A 17,539-nucleotide genomic window follows, 5' to 3' on the forward strand; every position below is an offset into this window, starting at 1 on the left:
CTTGGAACCCTTTTCTAGGCCACAGAAGTTTTGGATCTCATATGAAATTTGTTCTTCTCTATTCATTTGGGTCCATGGGACCTTATCAATGGATTGGATGGTATATAAACATTATGGTGGGCCCCATATGGGACCCACAAAGGTGTATGTGTGTTATTCACACCATCCGCCTGGACAGTGGAACCCACCATGCTATATGTGTTTTATACACGCCAACCACCCATTTCTGTAGGGGCAGTGGGTCCAACTGTTGTTGGCATCAGTAAGGTCCGTGGGACCACGTATGATGTATGTATACCACGCCGTCCATCCTTATGAAACCACCTCTACCCCTTTTTGTGCAACAGCTATGGAACTGCTCCTCTGGGCAGCAGCAAGCCTAGGCCCTATACATGATGTATGTGTCTTATCTACACCTACCACAGTTTGGATGGTGGGGCCACCATGATGCACGTGTTGCATCCATGACGTCTAACCATTTATGAGATCATTCTTTTGGCATGGGAAAATGGGTGTGATCCAAGGTTCAATTAGCCCCCACCATTTAAATAGGTGGACCATGACATCCACCGTTCAAACTCCTAAGGGCCACATGTAGTTTCCAGTTAAGTTGATATTTATTTTCACTTCAACAATCTCCATTTATGTTACGCCCTGAAATTTGGGGGTCGAGCATAACTCAACTCTCGAGTTTCAAAACATCACTTATGCAACATATGGAATGATGGATGTATGTTGTCTGTATGAGTGCATAAAACATGGAGTAGATTAAGCCAAACTGCAAACATAATCCAGGGATAAGTGAAAGACGCAAGCGGAAGACTTAAAGAAATATATGTGTATATGTGTAAGTCCCTGTGATATGTATGCTCTGCCAGGTCATAATTACAAGTGTTTGTTTTCAAAACATAAGTATCAAAATGAAATCATCTATTACAAAAGAAACCCAGAATCCCCGTAGCTTAGGACACGGCTCACATAAACCCGCCTGAGAACTGCATAAAAGAAAACGCGTCCTTATCATCCTCATACTCCTGCTCTGCCTCGGGGGTCGCATCATCATCTGCATCTAAGACAGAGTCTGGTTGGTGTTTAAATACCGTCCTAGAATGTGGGAGTGAGTGATCAACTCAGTGGAACTATACAGTAAAAGTTAACATGTTATCAAATCAATCAAGCAGTAATGATAAAGCAATACAATCAAACACGTCCTATTTCCTCTTGTTAATGCAAGGTTGTATGTAGAAATGATGCATGCTCTCGCCTGCACTCCCTCAGCGTCTTCATCTTACGGTACGCATGACAACCTCCCGCAGTGCCCACGACGCCAAAGCACATGCAATGCCGTACATGAACATGATTACCAAGTTATTATTAGTCCTTTTCATACAGCAGGATTGGGAAGCTAAGGTACCTTCCTCATATCAATTTCCAAACAGTGATCCATTCTAGGGTCGTTAGTCCTAGACAATCTCATACGATCATATGGTTCTAGGTCGCTGCAAATGGCTCATCACCAATCAATGCATGCCTATCATACCTTAGTTACTACCATAAGGCTCGTCGCCTTAATGCAGTATCAAGTTATGCTCGAGGTCACTACAAAGGGCTCGTCACCAATCAATGTAGGCCGACAGCACGAATATAGTATCCCATATGACCATAATCGGCTCACGAGTCTGGTGTTCTCACTGGTCCCTACGAGGAGGCTCGTCACCCCAGCGTAGGCCGATAGCTCGACCACGGTGTCCCATACCACCATGCCCAGCTCATGAGTCTTAGCGAATCGAAGTACCATAGTTAACGAGATTACATTGGTAAGTTTGGTACCCTATATTCAAACAATAGCATCCATACATGGTGCACATCTACCGGGACAATCAAGTTACTTGACGAACTCGACTAGCACGAGCGCACGTTGAGTTGAATGACATAGAGTGCGCAAATACTCCATGTGGCCAAACCACTGCCGTCAACCCTAATACGACTCGGGTTCATCAAACACGTCCTACGTGGCGAAAACAACCTCAGCCACGAACTCAAGGTTTATTACCGATTCCCTGGACTATTTTATAGTCCCAAACACATTCAAGTATAACAGATATTCATACCAGCAATTCAGAACAGTAACGGATCAACAATTTCTATCATACAATATGTGAGCATTTGATGGATATTAACTTAACATGGATATACACATAAGTAGTGCCTGAATTTAAACAACAAAGAATGTAAATTGCATGTAGGAAATCATACACATCAATAAGATAGTTGAGAATCTCTTCTCAACGCCCATAAATAGGATAATATATTACACACTTGACCATTCAGACATTTCTATAAACACTCAGACTACATATTCCAACATACATGACGTATGTCGGTGATAACACACATTTAGACAATTCCTTTCACGAAGGAGTTGATACACATACAACTAGCACAAATACATGACAATTAACCATGGGAAACACATGTTCGTATTTCATATGTATACGATACTTTCTACATATATATAGAATACACAAATCTCAATATAGCCCATATATATCAGGAACGCAATATAAACATCACATTTGGCATGTGAAATTGCACCCACAACAATAATAAACCATTATCCGACATTAAAAGCCTTGAAAACCATAACCTATACGAATATAGTCCGCACCTTAAACCAGGAAGTGCATAACAGATCTAATTCAGACAATAAGTCTTCGTCAACGGCGACTAGATAACCTAAGGCATGAATAAAAAGAGCTACATCAACACTTAGACTACTCTAAGCTCTAAAACAGGTTAGGGTTTGATTGACTTACTCAAGAATGAACTTAGAATCGCTGGAATAACGATTCAGAAGTGATGGTTTAGGTACGCAAAATAACAAGGAAGAATCTCAAGATGATTCACCAACTTCTCTCTCACTTTCTCTCTTTTCCTCTCTCTCTCTCTTAGCTAGGGTTTAGAAAATTCGTATGGAATTTGAGAGTGAGGGTTTAAGGTCTTTATATAGGCCTAAAATTGATGAAAATAGCCCCAGGGCCAAGGTATACTTAGGTTATAACCAAATCGAGTCAATATCGGTCCAACAGAGTACTTCTGGTGGTCCCTTTTCCACGTGCGGTCGAACTTAAGCTCACTGACCATGGATCTAGGTCAGGCTGAGTTTTTGTACCGATTAGATTTATAAATCGCTCATGGCGGACCAATCTCAATTCAACGGTCACCAAAACTCGATCAGGTCCATCGGCACTATGACATGCCCGAGCCATCCTCCCTGATCCGAGGGTAAATTTGGGTCAGAACCCAATGGTCAGATTGCTTAAAATCATTGCGCAAGCGACACGACTCAGATTTCATAAATTCATATTTAATTTCTCACCTTTCTCACACTCTTCACTCCGGACTCAAGCAAATCGACTCAGGACATCATCTGGACTTGATTTTTGAGGTGATGGTCAAGCCCAACAAGGTGATCATAAATGGTTAAGATCATCGCTATCGGACTTCCGACGTGGGGTCCAAGTCCGATACAAAGTTTCTAAGTACTCCCGAGAACAACTGGATTTAGCGCTGAATCCTAGATTTCAAGGTGACATAGCGCTAATGATTCTACAGGTTTTGAGTCGTGCAGATCAAATTTAAAGTGATTAGTGCTAATTTCACAAGCAATCGAGTTTAGCACTAATTAACCCACATATAACTTCTAAAGAATTTGAGGTAGTACTCGGGTCTTTGCACGAAATTTTTCAGGTCATTACAATCTACCCCCCTTAAAGAAAAATTTCATCCTCGAAATTTGTACCTTCTCATACTCCTCAAGGATCTGAGGGTAATTCTTTTTGACCTCAGCTTCAGTCTCCCAAGTAGCCTCTTCTTCACTGTGATGCGTCCACAGTACTTTCACAAGAGGGATGACCTTACTATGCAATACTTGCTCCTTCCTATCTAGGATACGCGTCGGTCGCAGTACATATGTGGCATCCTCGCTCAACTGCACCTGCTCCCAACTGATAATATGCGAAGGATCAGGAACGTACTTCCTCAGCATAGAAACATGAAATACGTTATGCACGCCCGCAAGTGATGTGGGCAAAGCAAGGCGGTACGTTACCACTCCCACTCGATCCAGTATTTGAAATGGACCAATAAATCTCGACGTGAGCTTCCCCTTCTTACCAAACCTCAGGACTCCCTTCATAGGGAAAACCTTAAGAAATACATGGTCTCCAACCTCAAACTCAAGTGGTCGCCGCCTCGTATCAGTGTAACTCTTTTGCCTGCTCTGGGCTGTCAGAAGTCGACGTCGAGTAATGTCAACTTTCTCTGAAGTCGCCTGAACTAACTCTGGGCCAATCAAACTACGCTCGCCAACTTCCGCCCAGCAATGCGGTGCTCTACATGGGCGACCATATAATGCCTCGTAGGGAGTCATGCCGATACTCTCCTGAAAGCTGTTGTTATACGCGAACTCTGCATAAGGGAGACAGTCATCCCAACCGTCCTTGAAATCCAAAACACAAGCTCATAACAAGTCTTCCAGAACCTGATTCACACGTTCCGTCTGCCCGTCTGTCTGCGGATGAAACGCGATGCTAAACTTTAATTTTACACCCATCGCTTCCTAGATACGAGTCCAGAAGATAGATGTGAATCGCGTGTCTCTGTCAGACACAATCTCCAAGGGAACTCCGTGCAGATGTACAATCTCCTTGATGTACAACCTAGCCAACTCGTCTGAAGAGTTTGTGACTCTGATCGGTAAGAAATGAGCCGACTTCATCAATCGGTCGACGATCACCCAAATAGAGTCATGTCCCTTCCTCGTTCTCGGTAGCCCTGAAATAAAATCCATAGAGATGAAGTCCCACTTCCATTCTGCTATGGGCATGGGCTGAAGCAGTACAGGAGGTCGGCGATGCTCTGCCTTGACCGCTAGCACGTGAGACAACGAGATACGAACTCAGCAATGTGAACCTTCATGTTGTTCCACCAATAGGATCTTCTCATATCTTGATACATCTTCGTGCTACCTGGATGCATCGCAAGCTTAGAATTATGGCCTGACTCGAGAACCTCCCATCTCAAGTCAGGAATGTCTGGGACACATAGCCGGCCACGATATCGTAGGCCCCCATCTGAACTAACACTCCACTCGAAGTCCTCATCTGTACCAACTCGCTCTCTCATCTTCACCAATAGCTCATCATCTGCCTAAGCTGCAATGATCCTCTCGTCAATGAGGGGCTGTACTCGAATGTGTGTGATAACCTCATACGGCTCTTCCACTGTGAGTTTCTGCTCAAAGTCTCACACAAACTCCATCATTTCTCATTCTGCTATCATTAGCGGAGCCGCAAACTCAACAGCCTTCTTGCGACTCAACGCATCTACGACAAGGTTTGCGTTGCCCAGATGATAAGAGACATCAAACTTAAAGTCTTCAATGTTTCCATCCATCGGCGTTGCCTCAAATTTAAGTCACGCTGCGTGAAGATATACTTAAGGCTCTTGTGATCGCAAAAGAGCTCGAACTCCTCTCCGTAGAGGTAATGTCTCCAGAGCTTTAATGCGAAAATGACAGCTATCAACTCCAGGACGTGTGTAAGGTAATTCTCATTGTGTTTCCTCAACTGTCTCGAGGCATATGCAATCACCCTATCCTTCTGCATAAGGACACAACCCAGACCAACGCGAGAGGCATTAGTATATATCATATACTTAACGCCTTGCTCTGGCAATACTAGCACAGGGGCGGACGTCAACTTGTCCTTCAGCTCCTGAAAAGTTATTTTCGCCTTTTCATTCCAAGCAAACTTTAAGTCCTTCCGTGTCAACTGAGACAACGGTCTGGCTATCTTCGAGAAGTCTCGTATGAAGCATCGATAATAGCCTGCTAGACCCAGAAAGCTTTTCACGTCAGTAACCGAACCAGGCTGCTTCCAGTCCTGAACTGCAGCTACCTTAGCGAGATCGACAGCTATCCATTCCTTAGACACCACATGTCCTAGGAACTTGACTTCCTCCTTCTAGAAGTCACATTTCTTGTACTGCGCAAAAAGTTGATTCTTCCTAAGAGTATCCAAGACCGCTCTTAAGTGCTCCTCGTGCTCTTCCCGACTCGTAGAGTATATCAAAATTTCATCGACAAAGACAATGACGAATCGAAACAAAAATGGCCGAAACACCCTGTTCATCAGATCCATGAACACGGCCGGTGCATTCGTAAGACCGAACGACATTACAAGGAACTCATAATGGCCAAAACTAGTCCTGAATGCGGTCTTCTGCACGTCCTCATCCTTGATGCGCAACTGATGATACCCTGACTGCAGATCAATCTTCGAAAAGTACCGTGCCCCCTTCAACTGATCAAATAGATCATCGATCCTGGGAAAAGGATACTTATTCTTCACTGTCACCTGATTTAACCTGCGATAATCTATACACAATCGCAAGGAACCATCCTTCTTTTTGGCAAATAGAACAGGTGCTCCCCAAGGGGACACACTAGGTCAAATAAAGCCTAAATTCAACAAGCCATCTATCTGCTTCCTCAATTCCTCCATTTCACTCGGAGGCATGCGATGGTGGGCAATGAAATAGGTGTCGCATTAAGCATGAGATCGATAGTAAAATCAATCTCGCGCCAAGGGGGTAATCCAGGAATCGACTCCAATACATCTTCAAGATCTCGAACTACTGGCGTGCTTTCAAGCGCCGAACCAGCAATACTCTCCAACAGAGAAGTATAATAACCAAAACGGAAAGGGTAACTAACCTGAACAGGGAAAGTAAATGTCTCGCCCTCAGGTCCATGGATTGTCACTAGCCTAGCTTCACAATCAATCTCTGCTCGCATCTTCGTGAGCCAATCCATACCCAAAATGACATCATAATGATATAGAGATGCGACAAACAGGTCAACAAGAATCGATCTGCTCCCTAGATCAATCAAACAACCCATACAAATCTTGGTAATATCAGAGGAAGTCCCTGTAGCGGTAATGAGTGTCATTCCCTTCATAGTAACAGTGCCCAAACTCAGGCGCTTAACTACCACATACGATATAATAGAGGTAGTGGATCCAGTATCCACCAACAAGGAGACGGGAATACCTTGGATGGTTGCTGTAACGTCAAAAGATCTCGGTGTCAAGTCAGTCCCAGGCGCTTCAGCTGTAAGCGCGTGAACTCGAGCCTGTTGTGGGCGATTCGGTGGTGGAACCAGGGGCTGTTGAGGTGGCCTGAAGCGAGGTACAAAAGGTCTAAAGGATGGGTGAGCTGGCATTGAACAAAGGGGTGGAGTTGATATGACCTAAGGCATTGGACTGCTGATCCTCTGTGGCGGAGCAAATCCACTGTCCCGCATTTGCGTAAAGCAATTACGATCCGAATGCCCAATCTTCCCACAGTACGAACAGCGCAAGTCAGAACGCATCGGTTGAGCCGGCGACGCTACACGTCTCGGAGGAGAATCTATCCGCGGCCTCTTGCCGAGAAATGGTGTACTCGGAAAGTCAAGTCACGGTCTAGGAACCATAGGTGCTCACATACGGGATGACCTGTCCCCATCCTGCTCAGCTCGCAGGGACATGCTCACCAACTCAACATAAGAAGATATGCTAGCACAGCACATCTTCGATCGAATCTCAGGCCTCAACCCCTCAGAAAAACGCCGCATCTGCATCGGCTGGTCACCTAGAAGCAATGGAGCATATCGACCCAGCTCAGTAAACCGGTTCTTATACTCAGTCACCGACATCCCTCCCTGACGGAGGCGAAGGAACTCACTCTCCTTCTCGTGTCGATAAGTGACCGGGAAATACTTCTCGTGGAAGCATGCCTCAAACGCCTGTCACATCCACTCAAAATCCTCCGCAACTGTGTAGAGAACACTGTCTCACCATAAACTGGCCTCCTTCTCAAACATCAAGGAGGCAAGCTCGACCTGCTCAGCCTCAGAACAGTGAAGCGGCCTCAGCATCTTAGAGATGTGATCAATCCAGTACTCGGCCTCCTCGGGTCTATGAGAACCCACAAATGTGGGAGGTCGTAAGTGTTGGAATCGCTCAAATATGCTGCTAGCACTAGTGTTCCCAGATGGGTGCATAGGTGAAGTAGGTGGAGTCGCCCCCATCGACTGAGCAAAGATGCCAGCCATGGAAGACAAAAACTACTGCTGCTAGATCTGCTGCTGCTAAATCAACAACATCATCTGCTCAAGCCTATCAGGAGGCAGAGCGGACGAAGATGCATGAGGTGTCGATGCAGATGCACGGTTCGGCTCAGGAACTGAAGGCATGACTGGTGGAGCCATGGGTGGTATCACAGGAGTCGGCCTAGCAGTGGGGCCAGTAGTTGGCTGAGAGTCCGGCCCAACACCAAAATGAGACGGGCCCGACTATGGATCCGTCTGGTTATCGCCTAGGGGGAAAATCCCGGCAAGCGACTCGCCCAATGAGAGACGGGCCGAAGTCTTCGAGCCCTTAGGAGGCATACCCTACATTCAACAGAGGATGCAACCTGTGAGATTCAACATCCACATAATTCACCCACACAGCATTTACATCACAACTCATGGAAAAACAACATGCATTTCATTTAACAACATTGTCACAATACAAGAAGTGCAGCATTACATGGATCGCGACAGAGAAAGCATGCGAGCTAATACATATTAAGTTTCAAACCACAAGATAACTTCCAAACTACTACGCCTATAATAGCTACACACAATAACAAGTAATAAAACAAAGCAAGGGACGACTACATCTGCAGCTACTCATCGGAATCAGGAGATGGAGGAGGGGCACCCTTATCCTGCAGACAATACAGGATAGACTTCAAAGTTCGAGACATCTTCTTGAACTTATGTTTCACGAGGCCTCGAAGATCCATAATATCCTGGCATTGGACAGCCTGACCCTCCTCAAGCTGAGCTATACGGGCATCCCTGGTGGCCTGATCTGCGCCCTGCTCCGTTGCCAGAGGAGGAGAACTCTCACTCGTGTCTTGGGCCTCCACTTCTTCCTAGTCCTGCTCTTCTTCTTCTTCTATCTCAGCTCCACCTTCTTCATAACTCTCTTCCTCATCGCTCTCAGTCTCATCCTCACTTTCTTCAAGTAAGGCTTGTTGTCGGTGAGGCCCGATATCTATCTGGTTAAGAGTCATCACATTAATGTAACGAACAGGTACCGGCTTTTTTGCCCCGAGTCTGTAGCCAAACTCATGTGCAAGCTTACAGATGAGTGGGCCAAATGGGACGATTCGGTCCTCCTATTCGAACGAGCGATAAGGACAATCTGAGCAAGATGTACGTTGGCACACATAGCTTCTCTCCTTGCCCCACCTGATACAGGAAATCTACCATCAGGCGCATACACTTGCTGCGATTACTCCACCTTGGATAAACATTGAATGTGCACATATGGTGAAGCAAGCGAAAGTCGTTTACCATGTTGGTTGCTAAAAGGCTTCTATTAGGCTGTCATTTGACTAGACGATCACACAGGAACCGCGTGCGGCAATCCCTCTCGTGTGCACTACTCAGATTCTTCTCACTTGCATGAACCTTGCCAAGTGGCAAGTTCAGAAGTCGGGATACCAAAGTGACGTTGATCGTGGCCTCCCGATCTCTTTCGCAAGGGATCTTGAACTGCAATAGCTTCAGCGAAGGTTCCCAAATGTGGGCATAGAAAGCTCGGACAGTACCCACATTGGCGCGGTATTCGCCCTCGAACAGTGGACACCAACCGGACCCTTCCAGGCGCTCCAATAAGAGATATTCTCCAAATAGCCGTGGATCTACATGAGCTTTAAAAAGGACCCTACGGCCCTCATAAACTCCATGAGATAGCTCCGCCAATAAGGTTCTTCCAACGGGAGACTGAGGATCGATATCCCGCTTTGTCTAAAACTCTTGAGTGGCGGTCATGCTCGCGGTGGCACCTCTCGGCCTTCATGCACGGGTTGGGCGGCTAGGCCCAGCTTCATCAACGGGAGCTCTCTTCTTCCCCATGAAAGAGAGAATGGAGAAAATGAAAAATATGGCCGTAACAAGCTCAATTAGGGCCATGGAAAATGAGAGAAAAAAGGGAAATGGGAAGAATGGTGGGGCTCCTACGAATTTGAGACTCAAAGGAAGGATTTAAGTACTCAAATGGAAAGAAAAGAGAGGGAAAACAACAATGGAGATGGGTTTTAAGATGGGTAGAATGGGGATGCACGAAAATGGAAGAAGAAAGGATTTGATGAGGAATTTTTATGGGGTTTTGAGAAAAATTTCAAGAAAAGGGAAGCTTGGAGGGTGGCTTTGTGAAGGAAGAAGGGTTTGGGAGGTGATAAAAATGAGCAACCATAGAAGAGTGGGCCATACTAGACCTCACATGTGTCGGCCAGAGCCGGCCCGCCCGACCTGGCCCGCTAGGCGGCAAGGGCTCGCCGAACCGGCGAGGTCATCGCCGGTCTCTGGATAGTCCGGCGATGACTCACCATTTGGGCGAGGTCCTCCTGCCCCCTAAACTCAAAAATGATGTGGGTCCCACCCTGGGTCCCCCTGAAATTGCCCCGATTGGGCCCCTAGTCCGATTCGACGCTTATCGGGCCACTATGAATAGAATTTGATACATATACACTATTATCGGCTTTCTAATGGCTGGAAATGGATGATACACCATCTAAACCCGTCAATGGACGGTCTAGAAGAGGTTTGGGGTCGCAATGTGTGATCAGGAGTGTGCACGGACTCGATCTCGGCGATCGTTTTCAGTCAACTTTCGCCGATAGGAGTAACGGGAAAACTTACACAAATTCCAGATTAATCTCGCACCCTCCTACACTAAGGTGGCGTCAATGTGCGTTGTGTGACCATAACCCAGGTCCGGTTTAATCCAAATTATGCTTTAATACCAACTTGTAACGCCCTGAAATTTGGGGGACGAGCATAACTCAGCTCCTGAGTTTCAAAACATCACTTATACAACATATGGAATGATGGATGTATGTTGTCTATATAAGTGCATAAAACATGGAGTAGATTAAGCCAAACTGCAAACATAATCCAGGGATAAGTGAAAGACGCAAGTGGAAGACTTAAAGAAATATATGTGTATATGTATAAGTCCCTGTGATATGTATGCTCTGCCAGGTCATAATTACAAGTGTTTGTTTTCAAAACATAAGTATCAAAATGAAATCATCTATTACAAAAGAAACCCAGAATCTCCATAGATCAGGACACAACTCATATAAACCCGCCTGAGAACTGCATAAAAGAAAATGCGCCCTCTTCATCCTCATACTCTTGCTCTGCCTCGAGGGTTGCATCATCATCTGCATCTAAGACAGAGTCTGGTTGGTGTTGAAACACCATCCCAGAATGTGGGAGTGAGTGATCAACTCGGTAGAACTATACAGCAAAAGTTAACATGTTATCAAATCAATCAAGCAGTAATGATAAGGCAATATAATCAAACACATCGTAATTACTCTTATTAATGCAAGGATGTATGTAGAAATGATGCATGTTCTCGCCTACACTCCCTCAGTGTCTTCATCTTACGATACGCATAACAACCTCCCGCAGTGCCCATGATGCCAAAGCACATGCAATGCGGTACATGAACATGATTACCAAGTTGTTATTAGTCCTTTTCATACAGCAGGATTGGGAAGCTAAGGTACTTTCCTCATATCAATTTTTAAACGGTGATCCATTCTAGGGTCGTTAGTCCTAGACAATCTCATACGATCATATGGTTCTAGGTCGCTGCAAAGGGCTCGTCACCAATTAATGCATGCCTATCATACCTTAGTTACTACCCTAAGGCTCGTCGCCTCAATGCAGTATCAAGGAATGCTCGAGGTCACTACAAAAGGCTCGTCACCAATCAATGTAGGCCGACAGCACGAATATAGTGTCTCATACTACCATAATCGGCTCACGAGTCTGGTGTGCTCACTAGTCACTACGGGGAGGCTCATCACCCTAGCGTAGGCCGACAGCTCGACCACGGTGTCCCATACCACCATGCCCGGCTCATGAGTCTTAGCGGATCAAAGTACCATAGTTAACGGGATTGCATTGGTAAGTTTGGTACCCTAGATTCAAACAATAGTGTCCATACATGGTGCACATCCACTGGGACAATCGGGTTACTTGACGAACTCGACTAGCACGAGCGCACGTTGAGTTGAACGACATAAAGTGCGCAACACTCCGTGTGGCCAAACCACTGCTGTCAACCCTAATACGACTCGGGTTCATCAAACACGTCCTACGTGGCGAAAACAACCTCGGCCATGAACTCAAGGTTTATTATCGATTCCCTGGACTATTTCATAGTCCTAAACACATTCAAGTATAACAGATATTCATACCAGCAATTCAGAACAGTAACAGATCAACAATTTCTATCATACAGTATGTGAGCATTTGATGGATATTAACTTAACATGGATATACACATAAGTAGTGCCTGAATTTAAACAACAAAGAATGTAAATTGCATGTAGGAAATCATACACATCAATAAGATAGTTAAGAATCTCTTCTCAACGCCCATAAATAGGATAATATATTACACACTTGACCATTCAGACATTTCTACAAACACTCAAACTACATGTTCCAACATACATGACGTATGTCGGTGATAACACACATTTGGACAATTCCTTTTGCCAAGGAGTTGATACACATACAACTAGCGCAAATACACGACAATTAATCATGGCAAACACATGTTCGTATTTCATACATATACGATACTTTCTACATATACATAGAATACACAAATCTCAATATAGCTCATATATATCAGGAACACAATATAAACATCGCATTTGGCATGTGAAATTGCACCCACAACAATAATAAACCATTATCCAACATTGAAAGCCTTGAAAACCATAACCTATACGAATATAGTCCGCACCTTAAACCAGGAGTGCGCAACAGATCCGATTCAGACGATAAGTCTTCGTCAACGGCGACTAGATAACCTAAGGCATGAATAAAAAGAGCTACATCAACACTTAGACTACTCTAAGCTCCAAAACAGTTTAGGGTTTGATTGACTTACCCAAGAATGAACTTAGAATCGCTGAAATAACGATTCAGAAGTGATGGTTTAGGTACGCAGAATAACAGGAAAGAATCTCAAGATGATTCACCAACTTCTCTCTCACTTTCTCTCTCTTTTCCTCTCTCTCTCTCTCGTAGCTAGGGTTTAGAAAATTCGTATGGAATTTGAGAGTGAGGGTTTTAGGCCTTTATATAGGCCTAAAATTGATGAAAATAGCCCCAGGGCCAAGGTATGCTTAGGTTATAACCATATCGGTCCAACGAAGAACTTCTGCTAGTCCATTTTTTCATGTGCAGTCGGACTTAAGCTCACTGACCATGGATCTAAGTTAGGCTGAGTTTTTGTACCGATCAGATTTACAGATCGCTCATGGCAGACCAATCTCAATTCAACGGTCACCGAAACTCGATCAGGTCCACCGACACTATGACATGCCTAGGCCATCTTCCCTGATTCAAGGGTAAATTTGGGTTAGAATCCAATGGTCAGATTGCTTAAAATCGTCGCACAAGCGACACTACTCAGATTTCATAAATTCATATTTAATTTCTCACCTTTCTCACACTCTTCACTCCGGACTCAAGCAAATCGACTCAGGATATCATCTGGACTTGATTTTTGAGGTGATGGTCAAGCCCAATAAGGTGATCATAATTGGCTAAGATCATCGCTATCGGACTTCCGACGCGCGGTCCAAGTCCGATACAAAGTTTCCAAGTACTCCCGAGAGCAACTGGATTTAGCGTTGAATCCTAGATTTCAGGGTGACATAGCGCTAACGATTCTACAGGTTTTGAGTCTTACAAATCAAATTTAAAGTGATTGGTGCTAATTTCATAAGCAATCGAGTTTAGCACTAATTAACCCACATATAACTTCTAAAGAATTTGAGGTAGTACTCGGGTCTTTGCACGAAATTTTTCGGGTCATTACAATTTAACCTATGAATAGTTCGGATCTCAAATACTTAAGGGTGGGCCCGATTGATATACATTTGGCCCACTTGGACAGCCCATTTTGACTTGGCCCATTTAATTCGGCCCACCTTAATATATATATATATATATATATATATATATATGAGGCCCATATGATTAGACCCATCTTGATATAGTTATGGCCCATCCATTAAGGCCCACCTGATATACATAAGGCCCATGTTATGCGGCCCATTTATTGTATCTAAGGCCCATGGACCGAGGCCCAATTGGATGTACCCAAGTCCATTACAATGTGTGACCTTACCATGGTTTGAGTAATGATGTTTATGGCGGTCGTACCTTAGGAGCAATGTTGGTTTGATGTCCACATTGTAAGAATAATGTTGGTTAAATGTCCACACTATAATTCTCCCTAAGGCCCATTGTTAGGCCCATACTTGTAGGCCATCTAGACCCATCTTCGTTATGAACAGCGTCCATCACCATATAACATGTTTAGTATAGTTCCATGATTCATGATCATACGCATCATATGTATACTTGATATGAGAAGTGACTGATCATAGCATATGCCTTCGGGCAGACTGTTTAGGGGCTCCCGGATAGGCGGTGTTGCCCTACATGAGCGCACGATACGTGCAGGATTGTTGTATGACTGGATAGTGTGATTCATGCATTCACATTGTGTGATATAGTTACTGAACGCCCTAGTGACGTCAGGGTCGTAGCCTTCACAGACGTATTGTGGTTGGCAGGATTGGATACCGAAAATCTTGTTCTACATGGGGTGCTATAGATATCCCTGGGTGAAAGTCCTTAAACCCTTATGGTACCAAGAGGTTGCTCCAACGTCTAGACCGAGTGGGTGCATGAGCGCCGAATGCCGATTACCTGACGGTCGCGCTTTCCACTATGTCGTGGTCAGTTGGAAAGGGGTGCAGCCTTACCCGCCTAAGAGGAGGGGGTGAAACTAGGCTGAGTTTGACCAGCTCGAGGAATGGGTCGGCTATCGACGAGCTGAGCCCGATATTGGCAGGGGAATAGTGAGGTCTTTTCCACTCACCTTATTGCGCGCGATGGGGCGACAATCTGGCTTGGAGTGTACTAGACCCTGGTGATATTCCAGAGTTGAGCTATATTGATATGTGGACTTAGATGAGGATTCGTATGCTTGAGTTGTATTTTACACCGCATGGCCTTGGTATGGCAGACATCATCCATGCCTCGCATCGCATAGCCTTGTTACGGCTAATAGCATTCATGGATTCATCAGCATATTCCACATTACTCTGATACTATATAATTGTATTACTACCTTGCGCACACACTTATACCACCCTCTAAACTTTCCATAAGCTTATGCACGACCGTTGCATGCAGGTGGCGTTGGTTCGCAGCAGCACTGAGGCAGGAGCGCTTAGCAGATCATTTTGGAGTTTTTGTTCATCATCATTGTATTTCCCTTTATGCTCATTGTACTTGTAAAGTTTTTTTATCATAGTGGAAATGTGATGGAGTTTTTGGTTGTTGTTTGTGGGTTATGCTTTTGGTTATGCTTATTACGAATCAAATTAACATTGGAAATCCTCCTCATTACATCCCAGGATCGAAACCTGACGAATGGGCGCCGGGAGCCGAGAATAGGGTTCTATGGAGGCTGTCGACGCCGGATTCGGCAATCGGGAATTTTGTGAGCCCGGTTTCCGAGTTTAGGGCGTGACAACATCTATATTTCTATAATATTTAGATTTATCTACACTTTTGGCAAGAGGGACATATCCATGGAGCTCTTTAGACACCTCATAAAGCTTTCTCGAATCTACGAGGGATAAAAGTAGAAATAATTTATAATAAATTTAAAATAAATTGATTGATGATAATAATAAATAAATAACATTACAATTCTTTAAATAATGAGCTCAAGCTTAGGACAGGGTTTTAGACTCAAACTCCAACTTAAATACCCTAAAAACGTGACTTACAATAAATATCAAACTTACTATTTATAGATGGTCTCCATTCCTACTATATTGTCATGGTTTCCCACCAAAAATAATAATTGTTCAATTTTGCCTAACCAGGTTGTTCTCCTAACTTCTAACTTTTCTAAGCTCTTTTCACGCATTGACTGCTACAATTATACTCAAACTAAAACTTACTATTTATATTAAAAACGAAGATAAAAGGGACTTAATTTCGACTATCGATCTGTTGGAATCATGCAAATCCGACGTAGGCAACCTGGCGTAGTGGGGTTGGTTGGCCTAATAAATGGTTCTTATATCCAATTTTGATGAAAGTGAATGATAGATAACATGGTAGTAAACGCATCTGGCTCCCCCTCAAACTAATGTTTGGAGCTCGGCTGATCAAAACAGGTACCATTATATTGTAGATTTTCTTGGGCAATTGATACTAAGTGTCTCTCAGCTAGTGGCTTATTGGGGTTTTGATGGTAACTCTATTTTACTAGTACTAGTAAGTGTTGAGTACGAAATATTCCATATTTTTTCCTATTTATACCTTGGTTTTATAAACATTGTAAGTGCTATATTGTTAAAAGCACACTCTTGTTTGTCAAATTTCGATAAGACAAAACAACTTATGATAAAGTTCACCTTCAAGTGAATCAAGAAAATGAAAAGTTCACCTTCAAGTACAAGTAATGAAGTTGGAAAGTGCAAGCTTAAGTACAAGTCATGAAGTTGGAAAGTTTAAGCTGAAATGAGTTCAAGTTCTACTACACTTATAGTAGAAGATCAAGCTCCACCTTCGACTCTACTTCAAGTATAAGATCAACTATGCTTTATTGAAGATTCAGGAAAAAGATTCAAGCTTTACACTTTAATGTCCAGTCTTCTCAGGTAAAATAGACCCTAGAAAGACCTTAGACTTGGGTGCTTTCAAAAGACAAACTTATATTATTTTATATATTTTGGTTAGGCTTAAGTTCGACTAGTCCAAGCCTTTGTTCGACTAGTCTAAGCTGTGGCTCGACCAGTCTAAGATAATCTTCGACCGGTCCAAATTTGAAATCAAAAAATGGATATTTCTAGTGCTTTCTCGACTAGTCGAATAGATTGCTCGACCAGTCGAAGAGGGACCTTCGACCAATCGAGGGTCGCTCGACTCGAAGTCCAGCAACCATATTTTGGCTCCCTCGACCAGTCGAAGCCCATGCTCAACCAGTCGAGTAGGGCGCTCAACTAGTCGAGCAGGGCGCTCAACCAGTCGAGCAGGGCATTTGACCAGTCGAAGAATAGTTTTATCCGATCGCACCCAAATTTTGAAATTTTATTAAATCCTGGATAAGTCAAAGGAGACCTTAGACGAGTCGAAGCAACATTATTTCTAACTATAAATAGAGGCCTTCTCTCATTCCGAAATTACTCATTCAAGTTAAGAAAAGCCTTCACCAAGAGAGAGAGAAGTCCCCACTATCTTCAAGCTATTACATGGTATTTTAATATTTTATTTATATAGCTTTTTTATTTTAATTTCTTGATCTCTTTT

The sequence above is a fragment of the Magnolia sinica genome, chromosome 11 (assembly GCF_029962835.1).
Source record: "Magnolia sinica isolate HGM2019 chromosome 11, MsV1, whole genome shotgun sequence".
Lineage (NCBI taxonomy): Eukaryota > Viridiplantae > Streptophyta > Magnoliopsida > Magnoliales > Magnoliaceae > Magnolia > Magnolia sinica.